The sequence below is a fragment of the Lycium barbarum genome, chromosome 3 (assembly GCF_019175385.1).
Source record: "Lycium barbarum isolate Lr01 chromosome 3, ASM1917538v2, whole genome shotgun sequence".
In the NCBI taxonomy this organism is placed as follows: domain Eukaryota; kingdom Viridiplantae; phylum Streptophyta; class Magnoliopsida; order Solanales; family Solanaceae; genus Lycium; species Lycium barbarum.
In genome coordinates, this window is record NC_083339.1 from 113,072,135 (window position 1) to 113,084,501 (window position 12,367).

Below are 12,367 nucleotides of genomic sequence, written 5' to 3' on the forward strand. Positions count from 1 at the left end.
GTCGGGTTGGATATTGCCTTAGGTTGAGCCTTGTTGCGTGTTTGGGGCTAGCCACCCCGTTATGTGGGATTTGATTATTCTATTGTGCCGGCTTGATGTCATGAGACGTTGGTAGATGTTGATTCTGTTTTATCATCTTTATTATGTTATAGTTGGGATACCCATTGTTGGTATTTGTACATAGATATATTGTTGGAGTGTCCACTGTTGGTACTTGTGATTGGGTTATATTATGGGCATACCGACTGTCGGTATGTTGGCGTATCTATTGTTGGTACTTGTGATATTGAACCTGATGATTGATGTGATTCATACATTGCACGCACTCTCATTTTCATGATACATTGTTGTGCTATTGATGACACTGAGGAACACTTGATCAGCTGGGCTCAATTTTACTTGAGTGACGTGAGAGGCCGATGTCCGATGTTCATCTTAGAATTGTTGATGAGTGAAATTGATATTTAAGAGAACTCTTTTACTTGAGTGACGTGAGAGTCTGATGTCCGATGTTCATTCCGGAATCGTTGATTACATGGCCGAAATCCAATGTTATTTCCGGAATCATTGTTAGTGCATGGACTCCGCGGGTCCCCCAGGGTTGTGCCTGTGAGAAACCCTCGTGCGAAAAGATCCGAGGTCCAGTCTGTCTGTTAGGAAAAATTTCGGGACTGGTGATACTTAGACTTCGCGAATCACGCTGGGTTGTGCTACCGAGATGTTGATATTTTCATCTTGAGTACATGTGTACACTTCATTTGCTTGGCATTGCATTGCATTCATACACTACTGTATTGCATCGCATTATGACTTGATTGAGATATTTGATGTGTATTGTGATGATTGGATTGGATTGTATATGTTCAGACTTGGCACACTTGGGATCAGATGCTTTACATAGGCGATGACGACTACTTGATTCTGACTTTGTTTTGACAGATACTTGTTGGTTTATATACTTGTCTGCTTTACTATCTGAGTTGTGTTAGCTATGCTTAGTCGGCTAATGATGCCTACTAGTACTGTTGTTTGTACTGACCTGCACTTGCTGCATTCTTTTATGAATGCAGAGTATCAAGTTGAATCCACCTCTGTGACGCGTGGCTGATAGTCGCTTCAGCTTCCTATTCGGACACACAAGGGAAGCCTGTAACCACAGTCCAGCTCTCAATCCGTATACGAGAAGATACAAGAAAAAAAAATTGTGATGATCACATGGCACCATTAAAATTTTTATGATTTAAGTATGGATAATATGAAATTTGGTTCTGCCTGAAAAGGAAAACTTTCCTATAATCTCAAACAACTTATGCCTTATGGCATAATTATACTTTCCTCTATTACATCTATTCTTCTTCTTCTTTTTAATTAAATTTCTATCTTCTTAATGCTCCAGTACTTGGGTTCCATAAAAGTTGGAAAACAATTTAGCAATTTTACTTATTTATTTTTATAATCTGTGCCTCTTGTGGCATGTATAACAAGTTTTGCAGAGAAAAATGGCAAAACAAAGTTGTTATCTCAAGGACTACAACCTAATAAGGCAAGTTATGCCTTAAGGTATAAGTTTAATGCAACTTATGCCTTAAGGCATAACTGTATTGTTTATTCTGTTGTTTTTAATTTCTTTTATATACTAAAACAACAAGGATAAGAAAAACTTCATTCATAGAAATATTGAAAATAAAACAACAAATATAACAGAAAACTTCATTCATAATATTGAAAAATGATGAATATTACATTGATGATATTTAAATATATAAAAAAATCCTAATCTATAACTACAATTTCGTGCTTCTTCATAACAACAAAGTCTAAGCCAATGTTGCTTTCGCTAACCGTGAAACACAAAGTATCTCCTTCCTTATATCCATTTGAATCAACAAAATATTTCCTGCCTTGACAAAGGCATCTGTAACGACCAACTTTGTTGGTCATTCTATAAACATTCTCACCAAAACAAACATCGGCTTCCATCTCACAATTTGGAGCCCAAACACTACTAGGAAGGATTTACAAAAAAAAGAACAAAATTAATATTACTACAATTACATAATACTGCAGTAAAAAAAAAAGAGAAGAAAAAAAAATTAGATAAAATTTAGATGCAAAAAATAAAACGTACAAGATAATCACTTTGAACAGATGATTTCGTTCTCAAAATAGTCCATTGGATTCATTCCAATCGGTTTTGTACTGCAAGAATTTTCAATCTAAAATTTTCAGATGACAAAAATTGTTATTCTCATGAACAAGAAAAGGGTCTTATTTATAATCTTGAGTAGTAGTCGCTGTCAAAGACATTAATATAGGTGTAATGAATGTCTTTGTGACTACCTAGTTTATTGAAATTAATACTTTTTTTACTAGTCAACTGCTTAGTGCTACTGAATAATTAACTTTTATGACTTATCAAAAACTTTCATAAAATTAATCAAGTTCTGTCTTAAGGCCTAGTTTTATATCCCAAATTTAGTGAAGTTCTGCCTTAAGACCTAATTTTATATTCCAAAGTTGGTCAAGTTCTGCCTTAAGGCCATTGTTTATGAGCCAAAATTAGTCAAGTTCTGACTTAAAGCATAATTTTATATCCTAAAAGTTACTCAACTTCTGCCTTAAGGCATAGTCAAAATTTTATATCCTAAAGTTAGTCAATTTTTGCCTTAAGGCTTAATTTTATGTTCCGAAGTTAGCCAAGTTCTGCCTTAAGGCCTAAGTTTATGTCCCATAGTTGGTCAAAATTTTATATCCCAAAATTAGTAAAGTTCTGCCTTAAGGCCTAATTTTATATTCCAAAGTTAGTGAAGTTCTACCTTAAGGCCTAATATTAGAGAAACTTGTGGTTTGATCATAATAAAGATACTCTAATCATATTAGAGAAACTAAAATCAGTACAACAAAATGCCTAAAACGCCAAAAATACCTAAAAACAACAAAAATAATAATTAAAAAACACCTAATCACTCTCATGAAACTCATCAACTTGTCTGAGATAAGATGAAAGTGATAAAGATTCATCAGAAGAGGAATCGTCGAATATGATAATAGGATTCTCAAGGAAAATACCCCTAAGATCCATGAAAGCAGTCTTTAGTACATTGAATTCATCATCCAACTCCTTCTATTTTATTTTAATGTTATCCATTAAATTAAGAATATTTATCAAAACTCTTTTGAGCTTGGCCTTATCAACCATAGAAGAATCACTAGACGAATCGAGCTGCCTCGTCATCCTGTCAAATGCGATATCAGTTCCATATTTCATACATTCTTTATTCAGACTTCTTTGGAAACAACCATCAGACAAAATTTTTGGTCTCATAGTTTCCCAATCAAATTTTATCAACTGCCACTTGTGCATGAGAGTTTTCATAGTTTCATTGCTTCAGCTTGAACTTGCATGATTCATTTTGAACCTGAAAGAAGAAATTATATTGAAAACTCTTTTTTTTTTTTTTTTAATCTGAATATGGCTATGTATATAATCAAAGAGATGATGCTATTTAGAGCATCACACGACACCCTAAAAGAGGGTAGTTGATTACTTATAAGTTCATTCAATATAGGTAGAAAAATGCTGTTAAACAGGTAGTTGGCCAGCATAAGCATTGACTACAAAAATCCACCTCATTTTATAATATACACTTTTAGAAAAACAAAGTTCTCAAATAATTGTTTTTTTGAAATTACAAACTCTGCCGGGAAAGGCAGATCTTCAGGTCAAAAAGAGAACGAACTCTGCCCGAACAGACAGACTTTGAATTTCATAACCAAAACAAAAAAAAAGTACACAATTTGACCCAAGAAAATTATGCTAGAAGAGGCAGAACTCACGTTACAAAGGGAACAAAATTATGCCAGAAGAGGAAAACTTTGAATTTCATAACCAAAACAGAAAAGCACACAAGTGTTGCCCAAGAAAATTATCCCAACAGGGGCATAATTTGATTTAAAAAAATTACAACAAAATACCAAAAAACCAAATTTCACTTTTATAAACAAAAACATATTTTGTAAAAATGTCGAGATGTAATTTACAAGCAGAAAACACAAAAAGTGATTACAGTTTCCTACAAAAAAAAAACTAAATCTTCTGTTTCTTGCTACAGTTATTTTTCTTCTTACTCCCAAAAATGCACTACGTGTCATTATGCTCATGGTAATCATGTCCTGTTGCTTCAGGAGGAGTCTCATAACCATCATCGAACTTGTTGATTCCATGACAAACGAGATTTATTGGCCATGTCTTCATGTATTTCGTCAAATCAGCGGGATTCCAATCATTTAGATTTTCACCACTGATGAGCATATCATCAAACTTGATGAAAAACACCCATAATTGTGATCTCTGAAAGTCGTAAAACAAAGTGGCTTTAGGACAGACAGAAAAGTAAAACATAAACAATAAAAATCATCTAAAGAAATTAGAAAAAAGGTCAAAAAAATAAGGAAGATACATACAAGCCTTGCTTTGGACATTGAGCCCAAGTATACGTTAGCTCAATGAAATCAGTGTATGATGACCTTTATGTGGTAAAATCAAAAGCTTCAAGCAATTTGGGGAGCATAGCATAGTAGTACTCTACATGCTGAACCAAAACTTCATTATCCTCACTATCATTAAGTGAGTCATATATCAAGTCTACCCTTATTTAGATGAAAAACCGCAAGTACATAGTGATGTATTTTCTTAAGATCAATAATGCATGGGCGCATCGGAATTGATACCCAATCAGCATTCCCAGGACATACACTTGGGGTTTTCCCCCATAAATCTAATCAACAAGGAAGAAGACGTTATCAGTTACCCCTGGAGTATTAGGCCAGCTGAAAGAAGATTTATCTTCAAGAGCAATGTATGTACCCATTTCAAATTTGAATATTTGATCAAATGTAATATTTGTGCATGCATACTTAATGGCATTATCAGATGGGGGATGATACATCATCTTCTTCCCCCAAATAGTACATCATCACATTAACATGCTACATCAAGTAAAAAATCAAAAGATACAAAGTCAAATCAGGGGTAAAGAAAAACAAATCAACAAGTAATACAAAAGACACAAAAATAAAAAAAATAAAACGACCATCACAAACCTCATCATCATGTGCATACATGTCATGGTACATTTCTAGAAAAAACATCCTCAAAGAGGGTACAAAATCACCCAATTTAAGATTTCAGTAAGTAAGATCACTTGAGGAGGGTAGAATTATTCATCCTTATACTTGATGAAAAAAGAAATTAATCATAACAACCATAAGAAACCTGTTCAGTGAAAAAAATGAGAAACAAAAAATACACAAACTTTGGAACATGAAATTATACCTTAGGTAGAAAATATAAAGTTTTGTCTTAAGGGCTAACTTGACTAACTTTGGAATATGAAATTATGCCTTAAGGCAAAATTTGGTCAGAATTTGACAAATCTTGGACCTAGATACAATTATCCAACCTATGCATTTAGGCATAAATCTACTACACATAGAACTAAAACTTACCTAGTAGGAACAAATTTCCAGGCTGGAATATTTCTTGAATTTATGAATTTTTTCCAAATGGCCAAAGATTTTTTGACTGAATGACAATGGAAGGGGGAAATTCGTTTATAGCCATCGTCCCAGTCACTTGTCTCTTTCGAAAACCATGAGGGAGATTATTGTAATCAGACTGAAGCAAACATCTAGGTGGAGGGGTGTCGACTACTGCCCTTTTTATTCTCTGACCTCTTGTCTTCAATGAAGAGAATACTTTCTCTTGTCGATGTTCTTGTTGTACAACAAGAGGGGTTTGAATATTAGAAGCCGATTCCATGGCAAAAGAAGTGAGATCCATAATTTGTTCGAATTCAACATTAGGATAGTCATCCTCGCTAGGGTTGGGAGTATCAATCCCTTCATCACAATGAACAGACTCCCTAGGAGTACCCTCTAAGTATGCAGCACAGATTCCTTCCTCAACGGAATAGCGAATTCAAGAGGCTCCTCGCGTACCACACCAGTGAAGATAGTCTGTGACTTTTGACCACCCTCATTGGACTGTTCATCAGGAAAATTCACTGATTTATCTTCAACCGTTGAACACTCAACATTTTCAAGCACATCACCGGTGACTTGAACTTCAACCAATTTAAGCACATCACCGGTGACTTGAACTTCAACCGATTCAGGAAGATGATCCGAAACCAATGGGTCACCTCTTTTCTCTTATTCTATCTCCAACAGGAGATTCAATTTTTTTAGATGTCATTATCCTATCACTTGGCACACTAGCTTATCTTATTCTATCTCTAACAGGAGATTTAATTTCTTCAGAAGCCATTACATATCAGCTAGCACACTAGCTTCCCTTATTCTATCTCGAGCAAGAGATTCAATTTCTTTAGATGCCATTACCATATCAGCTGGCACACTAGCTACTCTTATTCTATCTCCAATAGGAGATCCAATTTCTTTCAATGCCATTAACGTATAAGATGGCACAATAGTTGGTTGAAGAGGATTTGAATAACCCTCCTCTCTTGTTGAAATCTTCAACAAGAGATTGAACTTCATAGATGCTTGTTTAGTATCCGATGCTTTGGTAGTTGTTTCAATAGGATCTGACACCACTGAATCGCACACTTCTATTCTTTGTTCTCCAACAAAAGATTCAACTTATTGAGATGGTGTTTGAGTAGTAGGATCCGGTATCAATAAATCACCATCTTCTCTTCTGCCATCTCCAACAGGAGATTCACCTTGCTGAGATGATAATTCTGTATCACCTGGCACAGTAGAAGTTTAAAGAAGATCCAACAACAACGAATCAACCTCTTCTCTTGGTCCATCTCAAATAACTGGGACACAAGATTCAACCCTTGTTTTAGGAGGATACACTACTTCATTCTGCGCCTGTACATCAGAACGAGGAGGAGAGGCAGTATGGAGTTTCTTACGGAAACATTTTCTCTTATATGCAACAACAATTCTTGTTGCACTGTGGGAAGCTACATCAGTTTGTTTGATTCCTTGTTCAGTATGAATAGAGGGAAGATCATCCAAATTAACTCCAAGGGTGACTACTTCAGTAGAAATCACTTGCAAACCTTCCAAATCAGCTAGTTGCCAACCCTCAGCAGCATATCCTGTGCCATCCACAGAACTCCTATCACCAAAAACTGAAATAGATGATTGTTCAATATCAACAGTCTCTTGGACCGTACTTTTGCACAACGGAATGTCGAGCAACAGATCTTGTTGCCCTCTTTCTACCCTATTCGATAGGTGAAGACACTATTAAATGATTAGAATGTTGAGAAACATCATCAGCGCCGCCAGCCCATTCCGATTGGAAAATTAAACCTGATTTTTGAAGAGCAGTAATCAGTCGATCCATACGTTGCGTCTCCTTCTTTTGATTATCCAAAATCTTGTCCAATTTTCTATCACAAACTTTCTCCAAAAACTATAAAAAAACAAATAGAGGAAAGTTTTAATAAATTAAAAACTTTAAAAGAGAACAACTTATGCCTATAGAGGCAAAGTGCCAATTTCAGAAGTTAACTACAATTGTACAAGTGTTACATAAAAGTTATGCCTATAGAGGCAGACAAACTTTACACAACTTATGCCTATAGAGGCAAACTTCAATTTCAGAAGTTAATATAACTATAAAAGTTTTACACGAAAGTATGGCTATATAGGCAGAGTATCAAATTCACAAGTTAAATAAAACTATATAAGTGTTACACAAAGTTATGCCTATAGAGGCTGGCAAAGTATACACAACTTTTGCATATAGAGGCAAAGTTTCAATTTAAGAAGTTAATATAACTATACAAGTTTTATGCAAAAGTTATGCCTGTAGAGGCAGAGTTTCAAATTCACAAATTAATAAAACTCTACAACTGTTACACAAGTTATGCCTATAAAGGAAAACTTTCAATTTCAGAAAAAAAAAAAGGACACATCTAAACAAAATGAGATTCAAAAGAAAATACAACAATATCCCCCAAAAAACACAAAATACGTACCTCAACACGACGCTCTAGAGAAGAGCTTTGATTGACATTTTGAGCATTTTTCTTATGGCCTCGATCAACCACTCGTTTATCTCACCATTCAAATAAAGAACAAACAACAATAAATAAGAAGCACAACAAACATAAAATGAATTGAACCAGAAAAACACAATAAAAGATGATAAAAAGAAAAGTAAAGAACTATTACCTTTTTATAGTTCTCTTCATCGAAAAGCAACTTTTTTAAAGTAGAAAATTGTGGAGCACGCCTTGTGGGGACATATGATAGCGTAGTAGGTTCTTCAACTTTGCCAACAACCTCACAATTTGTATCACCATACAATTTCCACCTAGCCCAGACCCAAATCATAAAAGCATGGACAAACCCAACAAGATGATAATTCTTTGGGGCGTTTTTGTCCCTTGTGCAAAAATGCTTCTGAGTGATTTGAAAAGCTTAGAAAAACACTCAGACCCCCAATTATACTGCTCAAATAACTCAATATTCTCTATATAAACAATATGCCTCCACTGCACAATCTTATCATCTCTACCACCAAATTATACACGACCTAGAATATATACCTCAGCTAGTATCATAGCATCAAGGATTGTCTCAATTATCATACCAGAATTTTCCATCATATCCCTTAACTTATTCTTGTCCAAATTCTTTTTACTTTCCTCAACTTGAAAATACTTTTTCAATAGATAACCATCATCCGTTGTCTGAAATATTTTAGCAAAAGAAGTAGAAGGATCAATAATTGACAAACCAATGACTCTCTTAAACACTGCCTCTGTGAATGTCACAACCTTCCCATTCAAATTAAAACACATGACATTGAATTCAGTAGTGCAAACTTCCGACAACAAAATACAAGTCGACAAGACTCTAGACAACGTCACATTGTTCAACTGCATAACTTTCCCAAAAGGACACGCTTTTGATAGAAATTCGTCAACAGTCTTAATAAAACTTTCATCCCCTCTCCACGCAATAGTAATATGTGGCCAATCATTCGGGTGGATAGAATGATCATCAAATCGATCATCATCATTGTCACTCATGATTTAAGATACTAAAATTAGAAAAGAAAAGAATAATATCACTCAGATATAAAAACACAAAATAAAACCCCACAAAAAATCCCAACACATACCCATTAAAAAATCAGGATAAACACATGCATTTTGAAAAAAAAAAATGAAAAACAAAAACCACAAACAAAATTGTATAAACATTAAAATACAAACACAAACAGTTGAATGAGAAAAAAAATATCACAAAACATAACTATTAAGGGAAGCTCACACTTCAAATGGAACTTCAATAAGAGAATTCAACTTTGAAAGTGAAAATGGAACTTGAAAACTGTCACAAACACCAAATTGCTTCTTAAGTTTTCAAAATTGAGAAAATGAATTATAAAATGAAGAAAAAAATGAAAGAGCAGGCAACTTATATATCTCACAAAAAACTTTAAAGCTACCCACGTGCACAGGTATTAAAAATCTCACATGCACTAAATTAGGCCTTTAGGCAGAGTTTGTGTGTGACCAAAATGAAAGTTCTACCTGAAGAGGCATAACTTAGGTTACCCCCAAAAAGTAAAAGTTTTTTATACACTCATGTAGTAGTGACATAAAACCACAAAAAATAAAGGTATAAAGAGCGATGAAACTCACTGCAAAATATTAGTTTTACTATACGTAAATCCAAAAAAGATGGTTTTTTTCATTAAGTAGAAAGCAGTTTCAATTTACACATGATGAACTATTTAAAGTAAATGGTAAAAGAACGTGTGTATACATTTCAAAAGAATAGACGAAGGAAGTGGGTGTACACCTTTAAAAGGGAAGGGTGTGGCTACATGGTGAGTAGTAATAGACATTTATTATTGTACGAGTTCACTAAAAAGTGAAAAGACCCAAAGTCTGCCTGAGAAGACAAACTTACACTAGGGAGTTTGAAAAATTTATGCCTTAAGGCATAAGTTGAATCATCTGCATGCACTTCTATACGCGTATAGACAAAAAAACTCCAAAGTCTACTGATTCAGGTAGAAATACACTAGGGAGCTTTGGAAAAGTTATACCTTAAGGCATAAGTTGAATCATCTAGCTGCCCTTCTATACGCATATAGAAAAAACTAGACTTGAAGACTATAAACCAATATACATCATTGGAAAAAGAAAAACATAATAACATAACACTTGCCTTCATAAATACACAAATAGGTGTACAGTATTGTGCTATGCATAACACAAAAAATATAAAAAGAAAACAACAACAATTCACTTTCCTAATTCTTCCGTAGTACAGTACATATCAGTCCCAGAACTCAACCGTTTCTCAACTACACTATCTTCCGGTGTAATCAACTCCCAACAAGGAAAATCATAATCATCTTTGTTTCCATATTCACATCTCTAACATTTACTAGAAAATTCATCAGCTACTGCTACTTCATATAGATTTTGTGACGGAAGCCCTTCATTAGAACCAAGTGTCTTCAAATCAACAATTCTGCATCTAACTGCCTTATCTAGTTCTGCAATAATTTATGCATAACGTGCTGTACGCTCTTCCTTTTCTTTCGCAATTTCATTTCAACCTGAGAAAGTGTTTGAGTTTTCTCAGACAACTGACTTGATGTAGAAGCAACAGCATCACAAAGAATATGCAGCATGGGGGCAGGCTCATTTGTCGTAGAAGTTGCTTTACAATGCGTATTCTCTGGAAATTGCTGCAAATCTTCTTGAAATTGTTGATCTAACTTGACCTCATCATTCACCGAATCACCTAAAACTGATTGTCTTTTACCAGACCCACAAGCTAAACATGATTTGATTTCATGATGGACTCGAACTAAACTCTCAATAGTATCGATCACAGAAACAAATCTACTTTCCAAACTGTCAATTTTACTTTCTAACTTAGTCCTTTTGACACTTTCAGCAGCTGCTACACATGACTTGATTTTATCATGTAAACGAACTAAACTATCAACAACTTTATATATTGCATTTCAATCCAATTCTTCAACAAGGCTATTCAAAAAATCCTATAAAAAGGACAAAAAAAAACAAAAAAAGTAAGTAAGAACAATACATGTATACCGATAATAAGAAAGTAAAACAAAAAAAAGATATAATAAAAAATAAAATCATACCATGACTTGTGTGACAATAGTAGATCATTCATCTTCCAATTGCTTTTTCACACTAGACATAACACCCTATATAAATAAATAAAATAAAAGAACATGTATTGTTAGGTGTGAAGTCAAACATCAACTAAATAGTCTGGAACAAATTAGGCCTGAAGGCATAGGTTGAATCACAGTTCTGCCTTCTAAGGCAACATTTTAGATTCCAAAAGTTAGTGAAGTTAGGTCTTAAGGCATAGCTTTTGAGAAAGTTAGGCCTGAAGGCAGAGGTTGAATCACAGTTATGCCTTCTAAGGCAGCATTTTATATTCCAAAAGTTAGTGAAGTTAGGCCTTCAGACATAACTTTTGAACAAGTTAGGCCTGAAGGCTGAGGTTGAATCATAGTTTGTCCTTCTAAGGCATGAAAAAAATTACGACTTACATCAAGTATGTGATCAATCAGTTGAGATGGAAAACCATACTGGAAGAACAATAGCTTGATTCAGTAGGAAATTGAAGTGCAAGTGCATAATGGTGCCTCTTTTGTTCCGTAGCAACAACAATGTGGACATTATAACGATTGAATCTCCATGACACAATACAAAACACATCACACATACAAAAACAAAAATAACAAAAAAGCAAAAAGATAGAAACAACAACAAAGAAAAAACATATATTTTGAGCATGAAAGAAATTCTCAGTAATAACACGATAAGAAGCTTGCTTTGACAGATCCCAACACAACAACTTGATTCAGCAGGAAATTGAAGTGCAAGTGCATAATAGTGCCTCTTTTGTTCCGTAGCAACAACAACGTGGACATTATAATGATTGAATCTCCATGACACAATAAAAAACACATCACACATACAAAAACAAAAATAACAAAAAAGCAAAAGGACAGAAACAACAACAAAGAAAAAAACATATATTTTGAGCATGAAAGAAATTCTCAGTAATAACACGATAAGAAGCTTGCTTTGACAGAGCCCAACACAACATACGAGGAAACTTCATATCCTTGTACTTTGAAAATCCCCGAAAAATAGGAAAATATTTCAATGGCCACACGTTTAGAGCATAAGGAAACCCGTTAATCATATAACTCAAATGACTACCAAATGGCATGGTCTTGAAAGTCATCAAACAACCACAAAGAGTACCCCAAGGATAAGATACTTGAAGAACATTATCATCAATT

The 12,367-nt window shown here is 34.3% G+C and overlaps 1 long non-coding RNA gene across 2 annotated transcripts; it reads right to left on the bottom strand.

The window, feature by feature from the left end:
• Positions 1-3,855: 3,855 nt before the first annotated feature.
• LOC132631857 (uncharacterized) lies at positions 3,856-8,236 on the bottom strand. 2 transcript variants are annotated; one of them, XR_009579127.1, is made up of 4 exons: positions 8,218-8,236; positions 8,022-8,101; positions 5,509-7,453; positions 3,856-4,351 (listed from the first exon to the last, which is right to left on the bottom strand). It is a non-coding gene; the product is annotated as an uncharacterized LOC132631857 (long non-coding RNA). The 2 variants fall into 2 exon arrangements; XR_009579126.1 differs by lacking the exon at positions 8,218-8,236 and having other exon boundaries at positions 8,022-8,177.
• Between the last annotated feature and the right edge of the window lie 4,131 nt (positions 8,237-12,367).